Source organism: Camelus bactrianus, chromosome 6 (genome assembly GCF_048773025.1).
Source record: "Camelus bactrianus isolate YW-2024 breed Bactrian camel chromosome 6, ASM4877302v1, whole genome shotgun sequence".
Taxonomy (NCBI): domain Eukaryota; kingdom Metazoa; phylum Chordata; class Mammalia; order Artiodactyla; family Camelidae; genus Camelus; species Camelus bactrianus.
Window position 1 is genome coordinate 8,814,136 of NC_133544.1, and position 16,428 is coordinate 8,830,563.

At 53.5% G+C, this 16,428-nt stretch overlaps 1 protein-coding gene across 3 annotated transcripts in view; it reads left to right on the top strand.

Moving 5' to 3' along the window:
- Window positions 1-16,428, top strand: part of CLMN (calmin) — a 113,056-nt gene that overhangs the window by 17,357 nt on the left and 79,271 nt on the right. Inside the window, exon 1 of one of the 3 annotated variants that reach the window (XM_074365073.1) lies at window positions 9,941-9,963. The exons of the other annotated variants lie outside the window; for them this stretch is intronic. The gene's annotated coding sequence lies outside the window, so the exon portion shown is untranslated. Of the gene's footprint in view, window positions 1-9,940; window positions 9,964-16,428 lie in introns of those variants that run through there. 3 annotated transcript variants of the gene reach the window in all.

Genomic DNA, 16,428 nt, shown 5'->3' on the forward strand with positions numbered 1-16,428 from the left:
GCAGATGCTGCAGCTTTTATCTGTTTTCCAAAATATCGCCTCTTTTCTCTCCACGTCAGACCAACCAGAGCCCTTCTGGTTCCTGAGTTAACTTCATGCAGCACCGCCTGGCAGTGGGTATTTAATGAGCATCTGCTTGGCACCAGGCGCTCTCGCAGGCACCAGGGAGATGCAGCTCTCGTCTCTGGTCCATGGCAGGGAGTCAGTCCCCACGGTCTGCCAGGATATAATGATGCCTGTGATGGAGGAGCATTGTTAGCATGTCTAGCAAGGGGACCCTGCATCAGGTGCCATGCAGGACCTTCAGACAAGGTGACATCTGAAGTTGAAATGAGAAGAATAAATGGGAATTAGCCACATGGAAGGGGGAGAGGAAACATCCATGCAGAGGGGACAGCTCACCCAGAGGCTGAGGTGGGCAGGAGCATGGCTCATGGACACGGCTTTACTGGCTGGAGCAGACAAAGGTTGCACGGGGAGCTGTATTAGATCCAGAGCATCTGGTGTGCAGAGCCCTTGAGCCCCGCCCTGGATGAAGATGAGCATGTCTTTGGAGTTGGAGGTAGAGCTTCTGGATTTTTTCCATTCATTGAAGCAATAGATTGGCCATTATCAGAGGGATCAAAGGTCTGAGCTTCTCTTCCTTTCAAATGGGCTCAGCTCTGAAGAGGCACGTCCCAGTGCTGATAGGACGTAGGCTGGCTCTGACGCTGGCCCCCGGAGCTGGGGGCTTTTATGTTACTCCTCTGCGTGCTTTGGCTGCAGCCGGCGCTGTGGTTCTGGTGCCCTGTGGGTGTGTCGTCTCCTCTCCCCACCTCCGTCTCACTTTTTCTGCCCTTTCCCAGTCCAGGCAGATCTGCCCCCAAGACAGGAGAGGCTGCCCCCTTGACACATTATTTTTCTGGCTTGGGGATGATTAAAATGTGGACAATGAAGCAGATGATGATGGCAGTATATTCTTTGCCCTATCATCGCTATGTCCCCATATTGAGTTCCTCCTCTGTGCCAAGAACTCTGTTGGGTATTTGATATTTAATTCTCACCACAACTGTGTGAGTAGGAGAATTATCTCATTTTTCATATAGAGGACTGAGGATCAGAGAGGTTGAGTACAAGGTTCATGGTCACACAGCTGGTTAGTGACCGGAGAATTTGGCTTTGGATATTTCTTGCTCAAAAACTTGTTCTCTTTCCACTTAAGTCACACTCAGCCCCCACCAGAAAGAACTGAGTTGGGTACTGTGATTAACAAGCACGTGGCTCTGGCCTCACTCAGTTGCCTCTTCGGACCTCAGTATCCAGTGCAGACTGAGGGGTGAGATTTGTACTGTCCATGATGGGAGCCACCAGTCACCTGTGCCTGATGAGGACCTGTGTCCAGTGCAGACTGAGATGTGCTGTTTGTGTAAAATGTACACAAAATTTGCAGACTTACTATGGAAAAAAAGAATATAAAACATCTCATCAGTAGTTTTAAAATATTTTGCTTATGTGTTGACATGAAAATACTTTGGAGAAAGCAGGTTAAATAAGGTGTATGATTAAAATGAATTCCCCCTGTCTCGTTTGACTTTCTACAGTATGGCTGCCAAAAAATGTAACATCACATGTGTGGCTCGAAATATATTTTGACTCAGCGGGAGTAGGGTAGACTATGATTCCTGGGGACCTTTTAATGCTAAAATTTGCAGACTCCATGCTTGCGTCTCTCTTCCTGTGCACTGTCTTCGAGCCCCAAGTCCCCTTTGACTTACTTGCCCCAGGTTTGTCCCTGAGAGTCTCCAGGGGGCCTCCTACCCTTGACTTCTGACTGACTTCTGGCTCCAGAGGAGGAAAGAAAACTCACCTGTTCCAGCGTTACCTGCCACCCTGGACAAGTTCCTCTACCTTTCTGAGTTTCAGATGCCTCATCTCTCAAAGGCAGGTGAATCTTGCCCCCTCAAGGGGTTGCTTGGATGAAAGGATGTCTGTAAAGCCCCACAGCTGGTAGCAGCTCTGCAGGCATCCACCCCCTACTCAGCATTCTCTAGTTTACGCTTGTCATCCTCGCAACAGACAGCAGTTGTGGTTGGCGTGGTCCCTGCCATTGGGGATGCTCATTTCTGTAGCAGATTTGCTGGTGGTGGGATGCTGCCGAGTCCAATGAGCCGCCCCTGCTGGTCTGCTGGCCCTGAGTCAGAGAGGGTGGTACCGCCCTGCTGCGCCCTGGAGGCGGAGATGTGGGCTGGTGTCTAGATTTGACTCTGCACCTGGTGCAGGGAACTCAGAGGCCGCTGAGCAAATGGGTCAAATATGCACCTGGAATCCTCTCTCCGGTGGCTGTAGGTCCCACACTGGTCCATCTGGACTTCAGGGGACCCAGATCTGGAAGCCCTGGGGTTACAGATTTGTAATGGTATCTAGGGTGTGGGTGGGGCTGTTCTGGCAGTTGATGGCGATAAGGGGGCTGGTGCAGGACAGTGGGCAAGAGAGAGGGGAGTGTCAGCCCCAGCCCTTCTTTTCAAGAGTGGGGTTCTGGGTCCCCCAGACTCCCTTCACTTGGCACTTACACGGAAAAAAAGTGAACCATTAAGCCGGCTCTCTTGGGAGAGGGTCAAGTGAAGAAGGTAAATGAGGCAGAGCCGTCCAACCAAAGCTTGGGTTTCTCTCCCCTCCCCTGCTGGCCCGGGCCCTGGGGAGCTGATTGACGGCTGCCCCCGGGGAGCCAGGCAGGAAAGCAGAGGCGGCCCCCAGGGCTAAGTGGACGCAGCCATGTGGGTCAGCTCCCTGTGGAAGGGGCCCAGATGGGCAAGGGTTGTGTGGTGAGGAGAGAGAAGGAAGGGACAGGGCAGGAGTGGCCAGGGGTGGGATGGGATGGAGATCACGCAGCTCAGAACTGTACCTTGAGGGCCTTGGAACCTGTTTCCTCATCAATTAAAGGTGCCAATGTAAGGAGTGAGGTCTGGCACCCAGCTGGTTACTCCACCAGTGGGGGAGGGTACTGTTCCTCAAGACACTTCCCCTGGGAGCATCTTGAGGGAGGGAGTCAGCCTCGTGCCCTGTGGAACAGAGGTTCTCAAACTTTCGGTCAGTGGTTCTCAACCCGGGGCAATTTGGCCCCCAGGGAACATTGGGCGATGTCTGGAGACATTTCTGGTCACAGCTGCAAGGATGCCCTTGGCTTCTGCTGGGTGGAGTTCGGGGATGCTGCTTGACATCCCACAACACACAGGACAGACCTCACCACAGAGAATGACGCAGCCCAGAGCATCCACGCTGCTGAGGCCGGGGAGCCCTGCCTTAGGGCATCAGCATCGTCTGCACGACTTGTTGAACCACATCTGCTGGGCTCCATCCCCAGGTGAAGAAACTGAGGCTCAAAGAATAGGATTGACACTAAGTGCCTAGATGACTAACACCCGAGAGGGGGCTGAGCTCTCCCTCGGAAAGGGCCTGCCCTCAGCCCTCCGCCCTCCGCCCAGCTGCGCCCTCCTGGCCCGGCAGCTGCCAGGAGATGAGATCACACGCTCCTCCTTTGTCTCTTCCCAGTTCTGCTTATCAGCCTCGCAGAGGGCTCGGGGGAGGGATCCCTGCGCTTTGATCCCAGGCCCTGGAGGAGAACGGACAAGGGGGCCAGGAGGGCACGGGAGGAGGCTGCCAGGGTGCCAGCTCTGGGGGCCTTTGGTCTCTTGTCCACATGGCTGGGCAGGACCTCTCGACTTGGTCCTGCCCGGGTGCCTCCAGGGGCCCCTTCATTCCCCTTTATGTCCTCAGGGTTTGGTGCTGGGAGCTGAGGTCAGAGGGGACACTGGGGTTTGCATGGCAGTGCTGGTTTTGGGCAACAACACCCATCAAGCTGGGGCTTGGTTCTTGGTGTCTCCTGTGTCTTTGCATAAGTAACTTTGTCACGGGAAATGGGGGGAAATTCTCCTACCTCCCTCAGAACTGGAGTGGAATTAACTGATGCCCACCATCTGTGTAACTCAGACCCAGTGCAGAGCAGCCCCTCCAGAATCAGCAGCCAGTGGTCCTAAGCTGCCGAGAAGCCCTGTGACCAGACCAGCCTCCCTGGCCCAGGCTCCCCACCTGGGAAGGAGGTCTGCAGTGGCTGGCCGGCTTCCTCACGGAGTGGTGGAGAGCAGCCAGTACAGTCTGGATGAGAAATGCCCCTCTCTCCATTTGCCACCTGTCTTCCTTTGCCACTCACCACTTACAGGCAGCCTTCCTTGATTCCCCCTACCCTTCTTCTGGTGCCCCAGCAGTTAGCCCTCTGTCCCCTCGTGGGCATTGACAGCTCTTCCCTCCGTGGTGTGAGTTCTCCTGGGCAGGGGCCCTGCTGTGGGCCTCCTGTGGCGCCAGTGCCTGGCACAGGATGGGTGCTCAGCAGCTAACACTGGAATGCATGCGTGGAATGGCAAGATGAGGGACCTGGTGCCCAGGGAGCACTCTTGCTCCTACTTTGAGAGCATCTCCCCTTCTGATGTGGGTCCCAGTGGAGGCTAGGCACTGAGGAGCCCAGAATGTTCTCTGTGGGCTCTGAATTTCCCCAGGTGCTCCCTCCTGACTTGCACAAGCCTCCTTCAGTTAGGAGAGGGACTGAGGGAGCCACAGGAGGACACTGGGCAGCCCAGTTCCCCGCCCCCACCTGTTGGTGCATTAGACGAAAGTGCCACGAGGGCAGGACTTTTGTCTGATTTGCTCACTGACGTGTCCCAAGTGTCTGGAACAGTGTCCGGTACGTGGGGACACTTGGTAAACATCTGCATGAATGAATGAATGAATGAATGCTAGACAGCGCTGAAAGTGGCTTTCTATTGGGCACCAAAATACGTGGAACCTGATGGTAGCGCAGGAGTTTTTAAAGTAAGTTTCCTTCCGAAGATACCTTGGAGTCAGGAAAACCCGGGTGGAATGGCATCCCAGCCACGCTGGCTGTGTGACTCCGGCAGGTCACGGCACGTCTCTGAGCTCACGTTCCTCTTCTGCAAAGTGAGGATGAAATGCCCACACCCCCAGGGGGTTAGGGCAGACGTGCATGTTGACGTGCAGCCGTCTCCGTCTTCCGCTTGCCGCCAGCTCTGCGCCCCTCCTTCGCAGGCGTACATGTGCCCTTTGAGCAGAAGTGCAGGCTCAGCTGTTGTGGGTCCTGCTGGTTTACAATTTGGCCGGCGTTTAAGCCCAAGGTTTCCCTAGTCGGGGCGGAAAGCTTCTTCCTTCCTCATGCAGATTGTGGGGGGGAGTTGGTGCTGAGAAGTGCAGAGTCCCATCCCTGTCCCCAAGGTTACCATCTCTTTGCAGGACTGATCCCCTCCTCTCCAGGGCCCCATGGGCTGGCGACCGTGTGGCCCCTTGAACGATCTCTGTTCTCCTTGCCCCACTTTGTCTCCAGGGGTGGCAGATGGGACTAGAGAGGGCTGCGGTGGCTGAAGGGGGCGCCCTTCTGAGGCAGCAGCGGGCGACCTGGAACAGGCTGACCAGCGTCAGTCAGCTCACCCCCAGGAGGCCTTTCCAGCCCGAATGACAAGAGAGAACACAGGCTCCTCTTTGTGCTTTGTGGTTAACTGGGGCACAAGACTCATTGTGGGGAAAGTGGGAGAGGAGCGCGCGCCGCGGGCAAGAACCAGCGGGGAATCAGGTGCGACGGTGGTGGCCAGGCGGGCTGGGTCGGGGCGGTCCTTGGCATGAGAGCGCGGATTGTCTGGAAGGCCGTGCCTTGCCAGCCGTCCTCTGCAAGGGCCAGGCAAGGCCTCGGAGCGGCTGGAACCCTGCTGGTGGGAACGCCCAGCCGCCTCGGCTCAGCTTGGGCGTTTCTTATAAAGTGAAGTGTACACCACCTTTCGACCCGGCAGCTCCACTCCTAGTATTTACTAAGAGAAATGGAAACACGTCCACACGCACAGCTGTATGGGAATATGTGTAGCAGCTTTATGCACAAGATCCAAAAACTGGAAGCGATGCAGATGCCCCTCAGCTGGTGAATGGATGTGGTGATGGTCCCTGCAGACAGCGGAACGTTGCTCAGCAAAGAGGAAGAGCTGGTACATGCAACACGCCTGAATCTCCAAAACCTGCTCAGTGAAGGAAAACAGATTCCAATGGCTCTGCGTATGATTCCATTTATATGACATTTTGGAAAAGGCAAAAATTATCAGAATTTTAAAATGGACCTGTGGTTATCAGGGGTCAAGAACTGGGGAAGAGGATTGACTACAGTGGGGCAGAGTGGAACTTTTGGGGGTGATAGCATGTTCTGTATCTTGAATGTGGTGGTTACATGATTTTATTCATCAAAACTCACAGAGGGGGTGAATTCTACTACATCTAAATTTTACGTCAATAAATCTGACTTTAAAAAGAGACAGAGTGAGTGAGAGACCACTGACAAGCTGAAAATCTCATCACAGTTTTTTTCATGATGCCGACATGTCCATTTAAACAGGACCACACAAAAGTGGCCTGTTTTGGTTCTGTGACCACTGATGTAAGTAAGCACTTTTGAGACTGATCTTTGAAAATCTCTTCCTCATAAAAACCACAGGAACCCCACTGAGTGCCGGGCATAGATTTACCTTGTAAATGAGACTTTACAGACTTCTTTCAAGCCTAGTAAAGTGAGACCTTCAGAGAGGGCCACAGGTAGGAATCTGACAGCCACCCTCCCTCTCTGGGCCCCACAGGCACCAAGCCTAGAGCCCTCCCTGGGAACTGCCTACCTTTGCTTTCTGTGCCTCGGAAAGAGACAGACCTGGGGGTGACTCTGGATCAGTCTTACTTACGTTTGACTGTGATTTCAGAAAAGCCCAAATAATAATGTTGTAAACAGATATGCATTTCTGTGTGAGCAGTCCAAAGGTGGTATAGCAACTGTGGGCCACAAAGCCTGAGGGCCCCAGGCTCCCTCTAGCTCATGGCCCTGCCATCCTCCAGTGTAGCTCTCGACCTCATAGTCCAAGATGGCTGCTAAAGCTCCAGCCATTACATTAGTGTTTCAGGCTGCAAGATGGAGGAAGGGACAGTAAAGAAGGATCAAGGGGTGAATTCTAGCTCTCTGTTAATGGGAGTTTCAACAAACTGCCTCTTGGCATTTCTGCTTACATTCCATTGCCCAACATTTGGTCACATAGTTGTAATTAACTGCCAGGTAGGCTGGGAAATAGAGTCTGTGGTGCCCACCTAAGAACAGGGGGTCTATATTTATGGAAGAAAGAGAGAAGGGATATTTGGGGTGGGGCGCAGTGAGTATTCTCTCCACAACTCCCAGTCTTGCCATGTCTTTGCTTTGGGTTCTTGGACCAATCTCTAACCTCTTTAGGTCTTAGTTTTCCCATCTGTAGAATGAGCACAATAACTCCTTCCTCACTTGCTTGTTTGGGAAATTTTAAAAGATAATGTATATATAATCCCTGGGGCACTGCTTCCCCATGGTGACCATTTTTATTACTTCCACTGTGTTTTCTGTAAATGGTTTCTGGTTGTTAACATCTGGGCTGAGCAGACACTGTGGAGAGCGTCATTAAGAGAGGACACTTTGCAGACACCCAAGATCCAGCCATCCAGCCATATTTACTCAACAGTTAACTCTGATAGGCTCACAGGACCAGGCTACTAGTATCCTGGTATCACCACCAACTGTACTCTGTGCAGGCACTGTCTGTGTGTGCAGTGATGAACCTGCCATCCCTGTTTGGCAGAGGGGGAGCCTGAAGCACTAAGAGGCTTAGGGACTTGTCTAAAGTACCTGGCCAGTGACAGGCGGAGGGAGTTGAGCGCAGGCGTGTGGGACGGAGTCTGGGTTCCCTCGGTGTGCTGCAGGTGCCCACGGCTTTGTGCAGGGATGGGCTGTGCACAGCAGGGAGGGACAGCGGGGCATTGTGGGCAGGTACGTTACGTGGGGCCAAGGGAGCCCCAAGGTCGATGTCACCTTGAAAGAAAGGCAGCCAGGTGGAGAGATGGGGTGGGTGGAGGAATGGGGTGGGTGGAGGACGGATGGCACACCAGGCGGATGGAGAAGACGGCGATGATGCTGCGCCCCATGGTGGTGGGGTGCGGTGCTAGGTGAGGTCCTGGCTATTCACCCCTTTTCCCGTTGGCCTACTGGTCTCCAGAATAACTGTTGCACGTAGGGAGTGTCATTGACCATGTGTTTACCAGGGGATGGGACTCCCAGCCCGGCACCTTGCCCGCTGTGTGACCTCTCTGAGCTTCTGTTTTGTTTCTTCCCCATGTGGTGGGTCTAACACCAGGCCTGGTTGAGAGGCCTGGGCACATCCACTCAGGAGGCACCTGGCACCTCCTGGCAGCATCCTGTCCTCCCCTGGACCCATCCTGGCTGTGGCCCTCACAGGCACCCAGGCTGGGGGTCTGCTCTGCAGACCAGCCCCCTTATATGTCAGGATCCTCAGTGCCCTTTCCCTTGAGTCCAGAGCAAGACCCTCGTCGTGCCTCTGGCCAGCCAGGTCCTCGGGCTGGGAGGCCTTAGGCCGAGCCCCCTCACTGCCCCATCGGTGACAGTCACATTGCCATTAGTGCCTTTTCTCTGCAGTTGCTCGCTCATGAAGGGGGGCAGGAGCAGTTTGCTGCATTTAAAAGCCCCCGGATGGACCCCAGGCTGTTGACAGCGGCCCCTGCATGTGGTAGACGGGTGGGCGTCCACTAGTTTCCTCTTTTCACTTAAGCATGTTTCCTAATTTTTCTACCAACAATGTGTTGAGTTCTTACTAATAAGTAAAACAATGTTTTGGAAAAAGGAGCCTCCAGCATTCAGCTTGGTGCGTGGGAGACGCTACGTTCTTCCGAGCCCTGCCCCCAGCCCTGCCTTCCCACAGACACAGCCACCCAACGAGTGTTTCTGTCTCCATTTTAACTCACTAGGTGGAAATGGAACGTATTATAACTCATGAATAATTCACATTCTAAAGGGAGTGTTGGCTTTACAGCAGTCTGCTTTCAGAGTGCATTGTTTGACAAAGGCTGCCTGGAAAACCTAGAAAGTTTGCCACCAGGAGGGTGGAGCTACCCACTCCGTGCATTTGTCTGCAGGTCATTCTCTCCTGGGCCTGTTTCTTCACCCAAAAAATGAAGAGTTGGATTCTGCTGCCTATTCTGGTCGATTGGCTGTGCCTGCCTAGGTGAGGCGTGGGACCAAGTCTGGGCTGGGTGGAATGGTGTGCTGGGTTTGATTAGCAATGTCTGCTGTGATGCTACAGTGGGAGTATTTAACTGTCCCAGGACTAGATTATCTCAGAAATCTCTTTGACAGTCTGTGTATCTGTGAACTGTACCCAGGGCCAGCCACCTCATTGGTGGAGTCCACTGCAAAATGAAAATTGGGCTCTAGCTGTAAGTGGGGATGTCAGGAGCTCGCTGCCCCAGGCCTGCAGACAGGGGTTCCCTCAAGCCCCGGAGGGGCCCAGGCCCTGCTCTGTGCTGGCCTGGGGCTACTCCTTCTGTGCCTACAGGCGCCCAGGCTCCCAGCATCCCAGCCCCAGACTTGGGGTGCCTCTCCCCCCATTCTCCTTCTGCTGCTGGGCTGGGTACCATCCTGTGTTTGGCTCCTGCCCTCTATACCCACCTGGGTCCAGTCCTGGCTCACTCATCCCTCCTCAGACCCTGGCTCTGAACCTGGGCTGCTGGCTTCTCCCTCTGCCCATGACCTCTGACTGTGAACCCTCCTCTGGTCACCCAGCCACTGTTATAGGACCGTGAACTTGGCAGCTCCATAAGGAGGCTGGACTCAGTGCCTGTGACCTGCCTGAGGCAAGAGTCAGGCAGGGTTCAGTCTTTTGGAAACTTACCTCCCAGGGGCGGGGAACAGGGTGGGAGGCCCGCCCTCCTCCCACCCCCGGTGCGTATTTATTGAGCATCTGCAGTGTGCCAGACCCTGTTCGAGGTCTTGGGAACCCAAGGTGGGCATGACAGACAAGAGCCCTCTCCCCTGGAGCTGCACATCCTGGTGGGGCAGATAAGCTGTGAACAAGTGCACAGGTAATCAAAATCTGGATGGTTGAAGTGTCAGAGGAAGATAAGGAAGGATGTGTAAAAGGAAGGAGGGTGATGGTTGAGGGAGAAGGGAGTGTGGAAGCCAAAATACTGGCCCCCAAAGAGGTCCACATTCTAGTCCCTGGAACCTGCAAATATGTACATGACAGAAGGGCCTTTGCAGATGTGATTAAGCGAAGGTTCTTGAGATGGGAGCTTTTCCGGGATTATCTGGGCAGGTCCAGTGAAATCACAGGGGCCCTTCTAAGTCAAAGAGGGAGGCAAGAGGTCACAGTCAGAATGATGTGGCTTGAGAAGGATTTGATCAGCTGTTGCTGGCTTTGTAGACTGAAGGAAACCATAAGCCAAGGGATGTGGGTGGCCTCTAAGAGCTGGAAAAAGAAAATGAATTTTTCCCTAGAACCTCTAGAAAAAATAGAGCCTTGATTTTGGCTTAGGGAGACTTATACATTTGTGTTAGTAGTGATTTGTTACAGCAGCCAGGGGAAGCTCATACAGGAAGCTATTTAGGGTCAGGGAAGCTTCTGGGGAGATGAGCAATGAGAAGGAGCCACTTTGCAAAGATTTGAGTGAAAAGTACTTTTGGCAGCAGAAGCAGCAAGTGCAAAGGTCCTGGGGTAGGCTTTGTTTGTGGGTCGTTCTTCTGTCATGGCCCACTATTACTTTAAGTGACTAGGTCGTTTGGTCAACATGAGAACTCTGACCTTGCCACACCAGGCCTCTCCTATCTCCTTGTCTTTGCTTATGTTTTTCCCTCTGCCCTGTGTGATCTTTCAGACAACAAACTCCGACACATCCAAAGAGGCCCAAGCCGATGTCTTCTGAGAAGCCGCTCCTGACACCACCTCTGTGCAGACTAACAGTTTCCCCCTTGCAGTCCTCAGCTCCTGTCATACTTACTCCATGTGCACAGTTACTTGTCTCTACATCTGCCCCTCTGCTGGGCTGTCCCCTGGGAGGAAAGGCTGTCTCTTATTCACCTATCTTTAGCACCTAGTACAAGCCTGGTATGCATGATAGCTCTGACCTCTGAACTGATTTTTCTGAAGCCTCTGGCTCACCCTTTCCAGCTCTGAGCCTCTGGGATTAGCCTGAACCAACCTGCTTGTGGGCATTGCAGCCTGAACACATTTTCCCCGGGGACCATGTCCTCCACCCTGTAATCAGGACCAGAATGCCTTCAGCTTATCACGGGGCCTTATCAGCCAGGAGCCCAGCAGAAAACTCGCAGGGGAGAGTCTGCAGGGTTTGGTGAAGGGCCGTTTACAGAGATGGCAGGAGAAAGGCCCCAGCAAGGGAGGGGCAGCACCCAAGGACTCACAGCAGCAGGGAGCTGTTAGAGGCAAGAAGGGTGGTGTCGTGGGAACCGCCAGAAGCCACAGCCTGGCGAGGGGTTCCCAGCAGGAGATATGGATGGAGGTGGATGAAGGCGCCTTGGCTGAAACCACAGCTGGGGAGACGAGGGTGAGAGCAGGGGGATGAGTCCTTGGACCCCTCTCCACCCCCCGCCTTGTCCTGCCAGCATCTCCCGGGGCTCAGATCCAACAGATGGCCAGAGGACAAGGGGTTCCCAGTGCTGCAGCCTGTGGAGGGGTCAGCCTCCCAGATGGGGCATGAATTGGCAGGAGGGGGCTGGGCAAATGGAGACTAAACAGCCCAGGGACTTACATCCTCATCCTCAACCCAGCACTTTAAAATAAGTGTCCTTTTCTGCGTGTTGTTATAGACTCAGAGTAACTTGCCCAAGATCACGCTGCTAGGAAGGGGCAGGCGAGGGAGGGAGCTGGACCATGGATGCAGGTCTGTCTCCTGGGTCTTTCTTCCCTGCCTGATCCTTCTACCCAGATGCCAGTGGGCCTGAGTACCTGGGCACCGACTGTGTGCAAGGTGTGTGCCAGACGAGCACCCAGCCCCTCTCCTCCCAGAGGCGTCCTGGGTCTCCTAGAGCCTAGCTTTCTGCGTCACTGCAACATAGTTTGTGATTCTACGGTTGGTTGTGTTTTCCTGATGAGCGCCTGCTTCCCCATGGCAAGCAGGGCCATCTTGCTCATCACCGTCGCCTTGTCCAGTGCCTGGCACATAGTAGGTGCTTAGCAAATACTTCTACAGATATGGACAAATCCAACCTATTCATTGTAGGTTCTTGGCAGGCCGACCCTGCTATCCTGCCTGCTTGGGGTTGGGGCGGGGTGCGTTGCCTGGGGAGGTGGGGCAGCTCTTCCAGGCCAGACTTCTTGCCTCCTCGCCCTCCTCCTCCTCAGCCTCTCATTGGTCTCCTCTCAGAGAGGGTGTGGCCAACACCTGCATCCTCGTTACACACCCCCAGCCAGACGTGGGACTGGCGCCCAAGCTTTGGCTGGAGTGCTAGGTGAGAGGCTAGGTGGGAGTGACGAGAGATTTCCTTTTCCCTCTTCCTTTTTTTCTGCTGCCTCCTTCCTTACCATTTGGAAATCCAGGCTTGGTTTCTAGAGACCACAGGTTGTCTGCTGGCCCTGAGGAGGGAGGGAAGAAGCCTGGACCCCCTTCTCAACCTCTCAGAGACCATTCAACCCAGGGATGTGTCACTGCCGTGGGTTTCTTTTTCCATTTCACAAACCAGGGAGGGCTGCGTGGGGGCAGCGCACCAGCCTGGCTCTGCCCTTCTGGGCTGGCAGGAGGGTTTGTGAGGCTCCCTGCTGCCCGCCTGCAGGGCCAGACACGCAGAGCCAGTTGGAAACCGCTCCTGGCCGTGGCCCAGAGGGAACGGTGGAAACTGGAGCCTGGCAGACTTCCCAGGAGGGCTTCAAAAATATGTGTGTTTAGTTTATTCAATTAAAAAAAATAAGAGAAAGCTTAGAAAGTAGAGGGGAAATAAAAGTAGCTTCAAGCCCATTCACTCTGATATAATTATTATCATTTTGATGTTTTTTCATTTCTAATCATCTCCCAAATCCACTTTTTATTTTTTCTCATGGCCATGGAAGGCTCTGTGCAAAACTGCATTCTGCTCTGTCACTACTTCTTTTTCCTGTTACCTGACTGCCTCCTTCCGATCGCGTCTGATGGCTGGTCAGGTGTGCTGGGATTGCACAGACTCTGCGCCTCCTGTCCCCACATCCCCTGGGCGTCCAGTGCTCTCATAGACCTGACCTCTCCGAGCCTTTACTTGCCCTCCCGAGCTTGGTTCTGTTAATCCCTGATGATTTTTCTCCAGCTCCCAGCAAATCCTGGCTCCTGGGAAAGCAGGTGTTTTTAGCGGGGTGGGGATGGGGTCATGAGTGCGGACACCCCCACCCGCCCTGCCCCCGGCCTGGGAACTTGCTGTGCCTGCTGAGTGTGCAGAAGGGGAGAGCTGTTCTCAGGCTTTTGACCTGAAGCTATTTCAAGTCAAGGGCATCACCTCCTGGGAAGGAAAATCAATGTGTAAGACAGGAAGGCTTTTGCCCACACCGAGCGGGGGGCAGGGGGCATCCTGGGAGGGCGGAGCTCTCATGACTGGTCTTCGTTTGTGTTGTTGTTATTTAAACCATTCCACAGGAGGTTATGAAATCTCTGGAGGTTTTTTAAAATAGCATCGTTCCTGGTTTTAAAGGTAGCACATGCCCACTGTATAAAATTTGGAAAATACCCGAAATAGAAAGAAGAAAATAAAAACCGTTTCAAATAGCACCACCCAGAAATGACTACCATGGACGTTTTTTGTTTCTCAGACTTTTTTCCTATAAAGGCATCAGTGGTTTTAACATAAATGGCATGACACACAGTCACTTGGACCTGCATCCTGGTCTCAGTGTCGCCGCTCACAGGCCGAGTAATAATTGCTCTAAAGACTGATTCTCTCCCTGCCTCGATCCCTTCATCTATGAAATGGGCCTAAATTTGGACATCGCTCCCTGGGTGGCAGCAAGTCTTAAGGACATCACAGGAATACGTGTGAAGACCCCGCACAGTGCCAGGCACACAGCAAGCGCTCACTACTTGTCATCGTTCTTAGCAATTTCAGTCAATTGTATATGCAATTTTGGACCCTGCTCTTTTTCATTTTGTATTACAATCTCAGAATTTCCCCATGTCTTAGGAGTTGGATAGACATCATTTCTGCGGCTGCATGAGAGTTCTCCCCATGACTTATTTAGCCACTGTTTACCATTCAGGGCTTCTCCAGCTTCCCCCTGTTTCTGGTGCATCCTGCTGTGAGGAAGTTCCTTGTGCGTTCATTCTCCGAGTTTGTGATGACCTCTAGGACAAATACCAGCAGACACACACTGGGTCACAGGCTGTGGGAGTTTATTTCTGGGGCTCTGGATGACACGAGACCAGGTTACTTCTCAGGAGGGTGATACCGCTCCCCTAGTCTCACCCTCCCCTCCCCAGCATCCTGGTGGGGTTGATGTTTGTTTGCAAAAGCGACGATCCCCAGCCAAGCCTGTAACCCGGAGCCTCTGGCGATGAGAGGCGGCTGCTCCGGCCAGTGACCTTTCCAGGGAGGATGCGGATTTCTGGGGGTTTTTGTTTTGGGCATCAGCAGTAGGCTGTCTCAGTTATTAGCTCCGAGAAGGGCAGAGCTGTGAGAGAGCTTAGACTGGCGTGGGCGGGAGGAGGAATCTGTTTACAGAGCCATCACTAGGCAGCTTGGCTCCCATTTCACACGGGGCCTGCCACAGGTGGTTTCCTGGATGGCCAGCCAAGTCCCAGACAGTCAGGAAGCACCACGCCTCCCGCTCAGTCAGCGAATGTTGTCATCAGTAACCAGGGACACACGGTCACAGCCCCAGTTCCGCTCCAGCCAGCTAAAGCCTTTGCCAAGGTGGTTTCTTTTTCAGTTGTTCCTGTCCTTTTGGAGATTAAGAATTTGACCCAAGAGCTTGGTCAGGTCGGAGCCTAGCGGAGAGCTAGGAGATTAATTGCAGTGACAGCTGCAGCTCGTACTTCAGAGCTGCACTGCTGTTTGCAAGCAGGCTTTGCCGTGCGCTCTCCTGCAGCTGTGCGGGCTGCACGCCCTGGCGGTTCCAGTTTCTGTGCATTGTTGTTCCTGGGCTGCGAAGCCTTATTGGCCCGGTGCTGCACACACCCTGCTCCGCCATGGGCTCTTGGGATCTGAGCGATACAGACAAAAGAAAACAAACACAGACCAAAAAAACAGTGCCCGTGTTGCAGATCAGAACAACAAGGCTCGGAGAGGTTAGCTGGTTCGAGCTCGCCCCGCTGAGAAGCAGCAGAGCCAGGACCTCACCAGGGTCTGCCTCCAAGATCTGTGCTTCTAACCTGCACCATGTGCGCCCACTGCCATCCCACTGGGTGGGGCTGGGGAATTCTGAGAGCGGCAGAGCGGGCCTGACGTTGAGGACCTCGCAGCACCCTAAGGAGGTGTGTGTTTCCTCCAGCCGCTGTAGCAAATGACCGCAAACTTTGTGGTTTCCAAGAACAATTTTATTACCCTCCGGCTCTGGAGGCTAGAAGTCTGATGCGGTCTCACCAACCAGGTACCAGCAGGGCGGTATTCCTTCTAGAGGCTCCAGCAGAACGTTTGTTTCTTTGCCTTTTCCAGTTTCCAGAGGCTGCCTGTGCTGCTTGGCTGGCGGCCTCTCCCTCCATCCTCAAAGCCAGCAGCATCTCATCTTCTGTCTCTGACTCTGCTTCCATCAACGCCCTTCTCTTCTGTCTTCTGGGTCAGCTCTCCCTCTGCCCACCTCTTATGATGACCTTTGTGGTTATAGTGGGCCCACCCAGAGAATCCAGGAAAATCTCCCCATTTCAAGTTCCTTAACTTGGTCACATCTGCAAAGTCCCTTTGGCCACATAGAGGAAATACTCACAGATTCCAGAGATCAGGATCTGATGTCTTTGAGGGGCACAAAGTATGGTCACCCAAAAGACACCAGTGAACTGGGCTGACCTCTGGTCATTGTGAGGGTTAAGGATTGTCATCTGTTGTATGTGAGGTGATTTACACACTGTGGAGGGCTCTACAGATGTTAAGGAGAAGCTCTCTACGGTGAAGCTATTTCCTTGGTGGCAGAATATTTTGGTGTGTCAGGATACTGAAAGTTGCGGGGTGGGGAGGAGGGATCCCTGAGGACCTGGGGTGTTTTGAGGACACCCCAGGGGGCCAGTAGCAGCCAGTCTACCAGGAGGCCTTATCCATCTAGCAGACCTGGCTCTGTGGAATTTTTATGACCACAGGAATCCAAGTAGAACAGCCCTGAATTTGCAGCAGCTTCTCTTTAATGAGAGGATTAACTAGCTCTTCTTTTCTGAAGGCTACATTGTTTTGAAGATACAATCCGTAAAACACATCACCCAAAGGATGCAAGCTTTGCCTTAAGGTTTACAGGCCTCAGCTGCTGGGTCTCATTTCTTCCACACCCAGAAACATCTATTCCGTGGGGGCTGCGTGCAGGGATGCTAAATCACCAGGCACGGGCCGAGCAGCTGCAGAATGCCATCTCTCTTGTCTAAGCTCTGTGCCAC